Below are 13685 nucleotides of genomic sequence, written 5' to 3'. Positions count from 1 at the left end.
ATGCTCATCAATGGGTATATAACGATACACAACATGTAAATTATGTTAAGTGTAAACCCATTGCTGTGGTAACTTGCATCAAACTTTTTGTAAACCAAAATGCATCCAAATTAAGTAATTAGCAAACCTACCAAATGATGCAACGGTATAGACTTTTATTTAGTATATTGTGTTTATTTGAAGCTAAAGGGTCTTGGAACAGGTGTCTCAACAAATTTAAATACAATTTTAGTCATTTTCAAACTCAAATATCTCATCATTTTTTTATGTCAAATCATAATTATTTGCTTTAAATAAACAATTGACCTGCTTTCCAAACTATTTAAGTCGTTTTCACCTTTACCTTGTCATCGTTGTTTCACATTCTCAACATGTTGATTTTAAGTAATGAATGTTACATGTGTCAAGGACTTTGATTATTAGATAAGTTATACAAAATTGATAAAAATAGTTGTTAAAATAAATTGTTGCCACCACATGCACCAGTGGGTATATAATGATATAAAACATTTAAATAAGTTGAAATATGTACCACAAACCCTCATATGAAACAACAGTATTTTTGTCAATGCATCGTGTTGTTGTTTGTAGCTAAAGGGTATGTGAACAGGTGTTTTAAGAAACTTTGAATACAATTTTAGTCATTTTTAAACAATAATAAGTCCATTTAACTTTTCCTTTCAAATTATCATTCCTTTGCTTAACAAAGGAAAGTTCTTTTTAGCTCTATAATGAATTATGATTTCTTGTTCAAACTAAATACACATTTATACCACTCAAGACAAACATACATGTTTATTTCAAAAATGAAAGAACTGTAAAGGTGTTTGACTAACACATTTAATGACATGAGTGGTCTAACCGAAATGCAAATTTATGATAGGAACAAAAAGACGTTCGGGTCAATAAAAAAACACTCATCAAATCAGAACATGTATGTAAACGTCTTATTCAGGAATGATTATAAAAAATATTTCGTATCAACCATATCAACTGTATACAGTTATTAACTTAAATGTATAAATATCACAAAGAAATGATCACAAAAGGGTTTTTATCATTGTCCAAAAGTGCATGAAATATAACATGTATAACGAGGAATAACACAGAGGTGATTTACCTTTCACCTTCACTTGTATAGAAAATTTTTTGATCTGTCAAACTTCCTGGATAGTTCTGTAACAACTGGTTTGTAACATCTTTCATTATCGTCCTTCGTTTTGTCCAACATTCTTGTTTATTTTCATAAACCAAAATCAATATCAACGACAGTTAAAGAACACAGCAGACACAAGTATAAGAGGAATGCAATTGCAAATATACTATATTATGAACAAACAAGACACAAGATTAGGCGATTTTCAATGTCTGTATAGAAACAGCGCAAACAAAATATGGGAGGGGGGAACATATACACGTGTTACTATTTGGGGGTTAACAGCTATACGTTTTATTTTGTTTCCTGAAAGGGTGAAAACGCATTAACCAGGTGAACACTAAAAAATGGTGGAAAGTCTCAATATGCAATCACGGTACACACACCCTGCTGAGTACACACGTCCGTCTTGATTTATAAAGATCTAACAGATTCACTATGATCATTCAATGTTTTTAAAAATCCCAACCAATAGATATATCCAATAGAAAAACGTTATCTCCTTTGAGATATACTATCTATGATTATCTATGACATCTTAATGTATATATATATGTGTTACATGTTTCATGATAACCAAACATGGGATCATACCTTTTTATGGCATATGATTAGTATAAAGTGTGTACAGGTTTTTCAATATGAGCGTTTTTCCATGGCAATTTCCATAAAAGGTGTTGATTGGTACTTCCAGGAGTTTATATGACAATGTGGCAACATAGGTCTGCATACATTGGTTTTTTTTAGAAATGTTGTTATAATTGTATAACATTCAAAGTTAAAGCCAAGATATAAGATTGTTGTACATTGAAATGTTCTCTGAAGAGAAAAAAGGACGAAAACATTTATTGAATTATGATTACTCGTTTCGTGATTTATTTTTTTTGGTTCAAACTGAATACACATTTATACCACTCAAGACAGACATACATGTTAATTTCAAAATAAAAAACAACTGTATAGATGTTTGATTTACACATTAAATGACATGAATAATCAAACCCACAGTGCAAATTTCTGCTAGAAAAAATAGAAGCGCTGGTCAATTGAAGAATAAATACTCTTCAATTTAGAACTTGTATGCAAACCTTTATATCTAATTCAAAATATATCAAAGAAATATTGTATATCAAACATATAAATCTGTATACATTTAATAATTTAAATATTTACATGTCACTAAAATGTGACATCAAAAGTTTTTTTTACATTGTCAAAAAGTACAAAAAATATAACATGCATAACAAGTAATATCATAGATGTGATAAACCGTTAACCTTGGCTTAAATAGATAATGATTTGATCTGTTAAACTTCCTGGATAGTTCTGTAACAAGTGGTTTGTAACATCTTTCATTTACGTCATTCGTCTTGTCCAACACAATAATAAACAGCAGACGGAAGGATGAAAGAGATGCAATTGAAATCTTTACTATATTATGAATCAACAAAACACATTAGGCGATTTCCAATGTCTTTATAGGGACAATGCAAACCAAATTTGGAGAATAAATTATACACGTGTAAAATTTGAGTGTTAGCTACACATTTTGTTTTTGTTTCCTGAAAGTTTGGTAACACATCAACCAGGTGAACACGGAAAATTGCTATTTTCTATGTTCATACATTGATGTTTTAAAATATCCCCACCAATAGATATATTTAATAGAAAAACGTTATATCCTTTGATATATACTATCTATGATCATCTATGACATCTTAATGTATATATATTTTTTTCATGTTTGATGATAACCACACATAGGATCATACATTTTTTTGGCATATGATTAGTATAAAGTGTGTACAGGTTTGCCAATATGAGTGTTTTCCCTTGTCAATTCCAATAATAAGTGGTGGTTATTACTACCAGGAGTTTATATGAGACTGATGTAACATAGGTCGGCATACAAAGCTTTTGTTTTAGAAATGATGTTATAATTATATAACAATCAATGTTAAAGCCCAGATGTATAGGTTTGCTGTAAATTTAAATGTTCTCTGTAAAGAACAAAGGACGAAAAACTTAAATCCAGTAATACAAAACACTGTCTAAATGGAAATGGGAAATAGATATTTTACACCACTTTGACTAAGGGAAGTCTGTGTGTGTAAAACAGATGGAACAATTTAACACAAGCTGGCAATCAATATAAAAAAGAAGATTTGATATGATTGCCAATGAGACAAATAAACTGACAACTCTAGGCTAAAAATAAAAAAATGACAACACACACAAATAATAGTACACAAAACACAAAATTGAAAAACTAAAGACTAACCAACACGAACCCCACCAAACACTTGGGTAATCTCAGGTGCTCCAGAAGGGTAAGCATATCCTGCTCCACGTGTGGCACCCGTCTTGTTGGTCATTTTATTATAACATATACAGTTAAGACGTCCTCATATCTTGACGAAACCTATTTCCAAATTATTAACATCTATTGTATCAGCAATCAAAGACGGGCGTCAAAGTTATTGTGAAACTGCATATTCTAGAGGCTTTACACACGAACTTCACATTTCATATTAACATCTATGTTATCAGCAATCAAAGAAGGGCTTCAAAGTCATTGTGAAACTGCCTATTCTAGAGGCTTTACACAAGTATTCCATATTTCAAACTAAAAGACAAATTCAAAGAGTTGGTATTGCTTTGTTTCATAAAAAAAATCCTACTTTGTAAAGGATCACTCTGATTCAAACAAACAATTCTCTGAAACTGACATTATCAAGATGATTGATTAGGCTGGACCAGACGAAGCAGGTTTGAATTTAAAACATTTAATGTTAAGTAATTTACAAGGGGATATTCACCTTTTATTATCAGACCAAAAGAAACCTTCCGCAAAGCTTCAATTTGTTTTGGGAGTTTTGTTCCAAAGTTAGACAACATAACAGTTGATTTGGGTTCTCATACGGCGGTTCCGGGAGTCTGGTAGTGATTGTGTGGTTTTGTAATCGTTAGTCTCCATGGTGCCTATACTAAATATTATAGGGAACCATGTAGTCAAATGTATGCAAACAATATGTATGTAAATATAAATGCATTTAATTTTTGTGAATTCTAATAGCAACAAGCAAAGATTGACAACTCTTGTTTGTATGTCGTTGATAAGATATGCTTATTAATAATTTACAAATCATGTAGTCTGAATGTTTTGTTATTGTAAATATAGTAAAAGAAGTGGTATACACTTCACGAATACTATTGATTGTGAATTTCTGACAGACATTTATAATTTTAATGTCCAATATATATATATAAAAATGCATATGTTATGAGCCGTAAATGATACAACTCTCCTACGAAAACCAAATGACGTAGAAGTCACCGACTATAGATCAACATACGCAACGAAATGATATCTTATAAATTGTTTGTTAAATTTAGGTAACCAATACGTAGTTTTAACCTTCAAATACTTAGTAGGGAACTCAACATGCTTAAGGTAAGATATCTTTATGATATTATACGAACGGTTATAGCTCATTTATGATAGATGTCTTCATAAAAAAATCAATATAAGCGCTCCTGACAATCAAAGTGAAAATTCTGAATTATGCAGAGTATATATAAATTATCTAAAAACAAATATCTACCTATCATTTCCCTATTAAAGATGAATAAAGAATCCAGTATTTAATTTGTCAGTTGAAATCTTTTGTTTGTTTGTATCGTTAAATTAGTCTTTTGTCATATCTGATGTGCTATATTCCCAACTAGATCGGGTTTCTCGTGCGCGCTAGGCAGCGGACTAGAACGACACTCCTACTGGTTTTTTTTTTATTGGATAACACATCACCAGGCCACTTTTGAATGATGTTACAAAACATATACACCACGCCTTACTCATTAAATAAACTCATCATAGATATCAGGACTAAATTTTGTATATACGCCAGACGCGCATTTCGTCTACAAAAGATTCATCAGTGACGCTCGAATCCATAAAAGTTCGAAAAGCCAAATAAAGTACGAAGTTGAAGAGCATTAAAAACCAAAAATTCCTCAAAGTTAGGCCAAATACAGCTAAGGTAATCTATGTCTGAGGTAGAAAAGCCTTAGTTTTTAAAAAATTCAAAATTTTGTAAACAGTTAATTTATAAATATAACCATATCAACGATAATTCATGTCAGCACAAAAAGTGCTGACTACTGGGCTGGTGATACCATCGGGGAAATAAATCTTCACCAGCAGTGACATCGACCCAGTGGTTGTAAATAAACTCATCATAGATACCAGTACTAAATTTTGTATATACACCAGACGCGCGTTTCGTCTACAAAAAACTCACCAGTGACGCTCGAATCCAAAAAAATGTAAAAAGGCAAAATAAAGTACGAAGTTGAAGAGCATTAAGGACCAAAATTCCTAAAAGTAAGCCAAATACAGCTAAGTTAATCTATGACTGAGGTAGAAAAGCCTTAGTTTTTCAAAAATTCAAAATTTTGTAAACAGTTAATTTGAAAAAATTATAATCTTATCAATGATAATTTTTGTCAGCACAAAAAGTGTTGACTACTGGACTGGTGATACCCGCGGGGAAATAAATCTCCACCAACAGTGGCATCGACCCAGTGGTTGTAAATGAACTCATCATAGATACCAGTACTAAATTCTGTATATACGACAGACGCGCATTTCGTCTACAAAAGACTCATCAGTGACGTTCGATTCCAAAAAAAAATTATAAAGGCCAAATAAAGTACGAAGATGAGGAGCATAAGGATCAAAATTCCTAAAAGTTATGCCAAATACAGCTAAGGTAATCTATGCCTGAGGTAGAAAAGCCTTAGTTTTTCAAAAATTCAAAATTTTGTAAACAGTTAATTGATAAATATAACCATATCAATGATAATTCATGTCTGCACAAAAAGTGCTGACTACAGGGCTGGTGATACCATCGGGGAAATAAATCTCCACCAGCAGTGGCATCGACCCAGTGGTTGTAAATAAACTCATCATAGATACCAGTACTAAATTCTGTATATACACCAGACGCGCGTTTCGTCTACAAAAAACTCACCAGTGACGCTCGAATCCAAAAAAGTTAAAAAGGCCAAATAAAGCACGAAGTTGAAAAGCATTAAGGACCAAAATTCATAAAAGTTATGCCAAATACAGCTAAGGTAATCTATGCCTGAGGTAGAAAAGCCTTAGTTTTTCAAAAATTCAAAATTTTGTAAACAGTTAATTTATAAATATAACCATATCAATGATAATTCATGTCAGCACAAAAAGTGCTGACTACTGGGCTGGTGATACCATCGGCATCGGCTGAGGAAGAAAAGCTTTAGTTTTTCAAAAATTCTAAATTTTGTTAACAGTTAATTGATAAAGATGACCATATCAATGATCATTCATATCCGCACAAAAAGTGCTGACTACAGGGCTGGTGATACCCTCGGGGAAATAAATCTCCCCTAGCAGTGGCATCGACCAAGTGGTTGTAAATAAACTCATCATAGATACCAGGATTATATTTTGTATATACGCCAGACGCGCGTTTGTCTACAAAAGACTCACCAGTGACGCTCGAATCCAAAAAAAAGTTAAAAAGGCAAAATAAAGTACGAAGTTGAAGAGCATTAAGGACCAAAATCCCAAAAGTAAGCCAAATACAGCTAAGGTAATCTATGCCTGAGGTAGAAAAGCCTTAGTTTTTCAAAAATTCAAAATTTTGTAAACAGTTAATTTAAAATTTTAATCTTACCAATGATAATTTATGTCAGCACAAAAAGTGTTGGTTGTAAATGAATTCATCATAGATACCAGAACTAAATTCTGTATAGACCCCAGACGCGCGTTTCGTCTACAAAAGACTCACCAGTGACGCTCGAATCAAAAAAAAAGTTAAAAAGGCCAAATAAAGTACGAAGTTGAAGAGCATTAAGGACCAAAATCCTAAAAGTATCATCATGTGACCATATCAATGATCATTTATGTCAGCACAAAAAGTGCTGACTACTGGGCTGGTGATACCCTCGGGGAAATAAATCTCCCCCAGCATTGACATCGACCCAGTGGTTGTAATTGAACTCATCATAGATACCAGGACTAAATTTTGTATATACACCAGACGCGCGTTTCGTCTACAAAAGACTCACCAGTGACGCTCGAATCCAAAAAAAGTTAAAAAGGCCAAATAAAGTACGAAGTTGAAGAGCATTAAGGACCAAAATCCTAAAAGTAAGCCAAATACAGCTAAGGTAATCTATGCCTGAGGTAGAAAAGCCTTAGTTTTTCAAAAATTCAAAATTTTGTAAACAGTTAATTAAAAATTATAATCTTACCAATGATAATTTATGTCAGCACAAAAAGTGTTGACTACAAGACTGGTGATACCCGCGGGGAAATAAATATCCACCAACAGTGGCATCGACCCAGTGGTTGTAAATGAACTCATCATAGATACCAGAACTAAATTCTGTATATACGACAGACGCGCGTTTCGTCTACAAAAGACTCATCAGTGACGCTTGAATCCAAAAAAAAAATCATAAAGGCCAAATAAAGTACGAAGTTGAAGAGCATTAAGGACCAAAATCCTAAAAGTAAGCAAAATACAGCTAAGGTAATCTATGCCTGAGGTAGAAAAGCCTTAGTTTTACAAAAATTCTAAATTTTGTAAACAGTTAATTAAAAATTATAATCTTACCAATGATAATGTATGTCAGCACAAAAAGTGTTGACTACAAGACTGGTGATAGCCGCGGGGAAATAAATATCCACCAACAGTGGCATCGACCCAGTGGTTGTAAATGAACTCATCATAGATACCAGAACTAAATTCTGTATATACGACAGACGCGCGTTTCGTCTACAAAAGACTCATCAGTGACGCTTGAATCCAAAAAAAAAATCATAAAGGCCAAATAAAGTACGAAGTTGAAGAGCATTAAGGACCAAAATCCTAAAAGTAAGCCAAATACAGCTAAGGTAATCTATGCCTGAGGTAGAAAAGCCTTAGTTTTACAAAAATTCTAAATTTTGTAAACAGTTAATTAAAAATTATAATCTTACCAATGATAATGTATGTCAGCACAAAAAGTGTTGACTACAAGACTGGTGATAGCCGCGGGGAAATAAATATCCACCAACAGTGGCATCGACCCAGTGGTTGTAAATGAACTCATCATAGATACCAGAACTAAATTCTGTATATACGACAGACGCGCGTTTCGTCTACAAAAGACTCATCAGTGACGCTCGAATCCAAAAAAAATCATAAAGGCCAAATAAAGTACGAAAATGAAGAGCATAAGGATCAAAATTCCTAATAGTCATGCCAAATACAGCTAAGGTAATCTATGCCTGAGGTAGAAAAGCCTTAGTTTTTCAAAAATTCAAAATTTTGTAAACAGTTAATTTATAAATATAACCATATCAATGATAATTCATGTCAGCACACAAAGTGCTGACTACAGGGCTGGTGATACCCTCGGGGAAATAAATCTCCACCAGCAGTGGCATCGACTTATTGGTTGTAAATAAACTCATCATATATACAGTTAATTTATAAATATAACCATATCAATGATAAATCATGTCAGCACAAAAAGTGTTGACTACTGGGCTGGTGATACCCTCGGGGAAATAAATCTCCAACAGCAGTGGCATCGACCCAGTGGTTGTAAATAAACTCATCATAGATACCAGAACTAAATTCTGTATATACGACAGACGCGCGTTTCGTCTACAAAAGACTCATCAGTGACGTTCGAATCCACTAAAAAATTATAAAGGCCAGATAAAGTACGAAGTTGATGGGCATTAACATGATTACGGACCAAAATTCTTTAAAGTTATGCCAAATACAGCTACGGTAAGCTAGGCCTGAGGTAGAAAACCCTTAGTTTTTCAAAAATTATAAATTTTGTAAACAGTTAATTTATTAATATAACCATATTAATGGTATTTCATTTCAGCACACAAAGTGCTGACTACTGGGCTGGTGATATCCTCGGGGAAATAAATATCCACCAGCAGTGGCATCGACCCAGTGGTTGTAAATAAACTCATCATAGATACCAGGACTAAATTTTGTATATACGCCAGACGCGCGTTTCGTCTACAAAAGACTCATCAGTGACGCTCGAATCCAAAAAAGTTAAAAAGGCCAAATAAAGTACGAAGTTGAAGAGCATTAACATGATTAAGGACCAAAATTCCTAAACGTTATTTCAAATACAGCTAAGGTAGAAAAGCCTTAGTTTTTCAAATATTCAAAATTTTTTAAACAGTTAATTTATACATATAACCATATCAATGATAATGCATGTCAGCATATTTAAACGAACTCATCCGACTCATCCTGCGGATTCGTCGTTTAAATATGTTAACTCGTAAATAGCGTGGTATAAAAGGATATGATTATTTGCTTGGTATCACAAATCAAATAAAAAACGACAATAAACACAACGAGCTGATTTTGAATATATCGAACGTTTGTATTAAATAAAAATGTAATTTCAACCGTTTGAAGGAACTGAATTAGATTGAAATTAATTTCTTCTAGTTGTCTCCCATAGACCGTTAGTTGTTTTCCCGCGCTTCATGGGATATAGCCATTCAGCACGACAGGGCTGACTCGACTAGACGTGTTTCTCAGTTATAGTAAATATGGATTCCGATACACCTCACGAAGAAATATCTTTGCGGACAGTTTTAGACGCAGTTAATCGTCAAAAGCAGGACATCGAAGTTCTTGTTGACACTAAAATAAGTGAAAAGATAAATAGTTTGCGCGACGAAATCCAAGGCACAAACCAGAGCATGAAGTCTCAAGTTAAGAAGCTGAAGTCGGACAAGCTTCAACTCTCAACAGCCCTTTCGAGGGGGCCAGCCGTCTTGGTATTGAGGTTTCCCGTATGCCAAGGACCAGTACGCTGGAAAATCTCAACGGGGACCATGCTTCAACTGTGGGTCGTACAAACACTGGAGAGTTAACTGCCCCTTCCAAAACAACAAGACAGCAGCATCAAACAATAGAAACTAGCTTTGTGAAAGATGAGTATAATTTTGACATTAGTTCTTAAGATAATGAGTCTGTTCAAAATTTTACACATGATTATTACGAATATGAGCAAGATGGTACTGATATTATTGTTAAGGGTAGGCTGAAGGAAAATATACAATTTTGGATAGATATTGGTGCTTATGACTATATAATTGATACTATAAGAGATGGTTATAAGATACCATTTTATTCCATTCCTCCGTCTACGTATTTATTCAACAATTTATCAGCTTTGAAAAATTCAGATTTTGTACATACAGCTATTCAAGATTTATTACATAGAGGTTTAATAGTTCAGTGTGGACAGCGACCTTTTGTTGTTAATCCTCTTACTGTATCAGTTCAGTCTAATTTAAAGAAAAGATTGATACTTGATTTGAGAGCGGTAAATAAACATTTATGGAAACAGAGCGTTAAATTTGAGGATATGAGGACCGCTCAACAGCATATTAAATTGAATTATTCCATGTTTAAGTACGACGTTCATTCAGCTTATCACCATATTGACATTTTTGAACCACACATAGAGTACTTAGGTTTTTCATGGATTATTAATGGCTGTCCTACATTTTTCAAATTTCTTGCTTTACCATTTGGTTTGAGTACAGCTTGTTTTATTTTTACTAAACTGACTAGGCCACTTAGAAATGGTGATCTGAAGGTAAGCAAGTTATTATGTATCTTGATGATGGTTTGGGTATAGAACAAGACAAAGAAATGTGCAAGATTGTGTCAGAACAAGTTAAGCTAGATTTAGTTAGAAGTGGCTTTGTACCTTAAGCAGAACAGTCATTGTGGGAACCTACTAAACGTTTGGTTTGGTTAGGTACATATATTGATACAGAAAATGGTTTTTACAAAATACCAGATAACAGAATAAATAAAATGATAGATTTTATTGATGACATTTTTTCTTATTTGACTGGGCGTAAAAGCGTGTTTGTGAAAAAAGTTGCATCTGTTGTAGGTCAGATACTATCTACATACTTAGTTATTGGAAATTTAGTTTATTTAATGACTAACAATTTAACCATAGATGTCTTGGTATTCTTATATTTAACTTTCAGAGTCTAGTATTGAACAGTTACAATTCTGGAAACTGTATATAAGTGAAGTTAATGTAAAACATTTCAGTGTTGATGAATCATGTCATAGTATTATCTACAGGGACGCTAGTGGTACAGGTTTTGGCGGTTATATTGTAGAAGCACCACAAAACATTGCACATGGTATGTGGAACGTAGAAGAAGAAAAGGTTAAATGGTTTACAGATAACCAAAATGTTGTGAGCATTGTAAGCAAAGGAAGTACTAAAACTATTTTACAGAATTTAGCATTAGACATATTTAGCGCATGTTTGAAGTACAATGTCAACACTGATATAGTTTGGATACCTAGGACACTAAACGAAAAAGCTGATTTTCTGAGTCGTATCGTTGATCATGATGATTGGGGAATATCATATTACATTTTTCAATTGATAGAATCTTTACGGGGCACGCATGAAGTAGATTGGTTTGCTTCTGATCACATTTTCAAGTAACTGGTATTTTATTCAAGATTTTGGAATGAAAATTCTTCTGGTATTGATGCGTTTACAGTAGATTGTATGGGGTTAACGGTCTTTTTGTACCACCTGTATTTCTTATACCACGTGTTATTAATTACATGAGACAATGCAACGCTGTAGGTACATTGATTGTTCCTTGCTGGCCATCCGCCAGTTATTGGCCTATGTTATGCCCAAATGGGGGCGATTTCACAGATCAAGTTATTGCATATGTAGAATTACCAAGCGGTAAGGAGTTTTATACTCCTGGTAAAAACAAGTAGGCCATTTTTGGTAATACTGATCTTACTTTTAAGATGATAGCTTTGAGGCTAGATTTCAGAGTATAATACTGATATGTATGAAGGTTGTAATCCTATTGTGTTTATGAAGCTGTTAATGCTTATCTGGTTTTTACAGATTATATATTAAAGGCTGTATTAATGCCTTGTTTGTGTAATAACGTTACAATGCATATCTGAATTGGTTTAAGATGTTGGCATTAAGGCTTTAAATGGCCTTGTTGAGAACTAATATACTAACAAATACAAATGCTTATGATCAGCATTAAGACTATTGTACATAGTCTTGTGAGATTTACTAATAAGTATTTTTCTGTTGATAGTTTCTTACATTTAGGATTCTGTTATTGTTTAATTATTGTTTATACATGTATTTTTGCAGGCCTATGAATCTGAGATTATTTTTTTGCAACCAGCTTTGCATACCAATGTTGATGTTCTTATGGATTTACTTTGCGAATCTAAAGCTGACAGTACCGTTAAAACTTATCATGCAGGATTTATCCGTTGGAAAAAGTGGGCTGTTCATAACGGTATAAGTCGTTGTGATATTTTACCGGCAAAATGTTTGCACGTTGCACTATATTTATCTTCATTAGTTCAGAACAGTCAAACTGCTAGTCCGGTTATTTCAGCATTTTATAGTATGCAATGGGCACATCATATGATTGGTCAAACGTCTCTTACCGAAAATTTAGTTGTGAAAAATGTTTTAGAAGGTGCAAAATGCAGATTATCTACTCGAATTGAGAAAAAGGAACCAGTTACTCCTACGATTCTATCTACAATGTATAGTTCGTCATTTAAGGAATATAATGTTATGTCACAGCGTTTTATATGTGCGTGTTTACTAGCGTACTCAGGTTTTTTGAGAGTGTCCGAGCTATTAAATTTACGGAGATGTGATATCATTTTTGAATTAGGTTATATATCTATATTTATTCCGAAAAGTAAAACTGATATTTACCGTGATGGCAATTCTGTAGTTATAGCCTGTATGGATTCAGATATGTGTCCAGTTAAGAATTTAAAGTTATATTTGTTGTGGGCTGATATTTCGCAGGAATCGGAAGAATTTATTTTTAGAAATTTAACAAAATTCAAGGATAGATATGTTCTTCGGAAGGAAAATAAACCACTGTCTTATACACGTATGAGATAATTATTTATTGAAGCTTTTCAACCATTTGTGTCAGATATTAAGACATATGGATTTCACAGTTTACGTTCTGGCGGAACTACAACCGATCGATTGTTCAAAAAACATGGCAGATGGCGTTCAGAGACGGCCAAGGACGGTTATATTAAAGATTCTTTAAAAGACAGATTAATTGTTTCTGAAAATTTAGGTTTATAACCTGGTATTGACTTTTTATTTTCAAAGTGAATAAAGTTCTATAAGCAAGATAAACCATTTATTTCCCGTTCTATATTTTTCAGCACATGGCACTGTCGTGTGGGCATTCAATTTGAACTTCAGTTTGTTTTTTATTAGTCTAATGTGCTTAGAGTCGGGTAGTCTATGGGCGTAGTTATTGTGGAAGAAATGTAATTTCAACCGTTTGAAGGAACTGAATTAGATTGAAATTAATTTCTTCTAGTTGTCTCCCATAGACCGTTAGTTGTTTTCCCGCGCTTCATGGGATATAGCC

At 33.3% G+C, this 13685-nt stretch overlaps 1 long non-coding RNA gene across 1 annotated transcript in view; it reads right to left on the bottom strand.

Annotated features, from left to right (window-relative positions):
- LOC139481894 (uncharacterized) overlaps positions 1-13685 on the bottom strand; it is a 137272-nt gene that overhangs the window by 55613 nt on the left and 67974 nt on the right. The window lies entirely within an intron of this gene.

The sequence above is a fragment of the Mytilus edulis genome, chromosome 7 (assembly GCF_963676685.1).
Source record: "Mytilus edulis chromosome 7, xbMytEdul2.2, whole genome shotgun sequence".
In the NCBI taxonomy this organism is placed as follows: Eukaryota; Metazoa; Mollusca; class Bivalvia; order Mytilida; family Mytilidae; genus Mytilus; species Mytilus edulis.
This window is presented reverse-complemented; position numbering and strand designations above follow the sequence as displayed.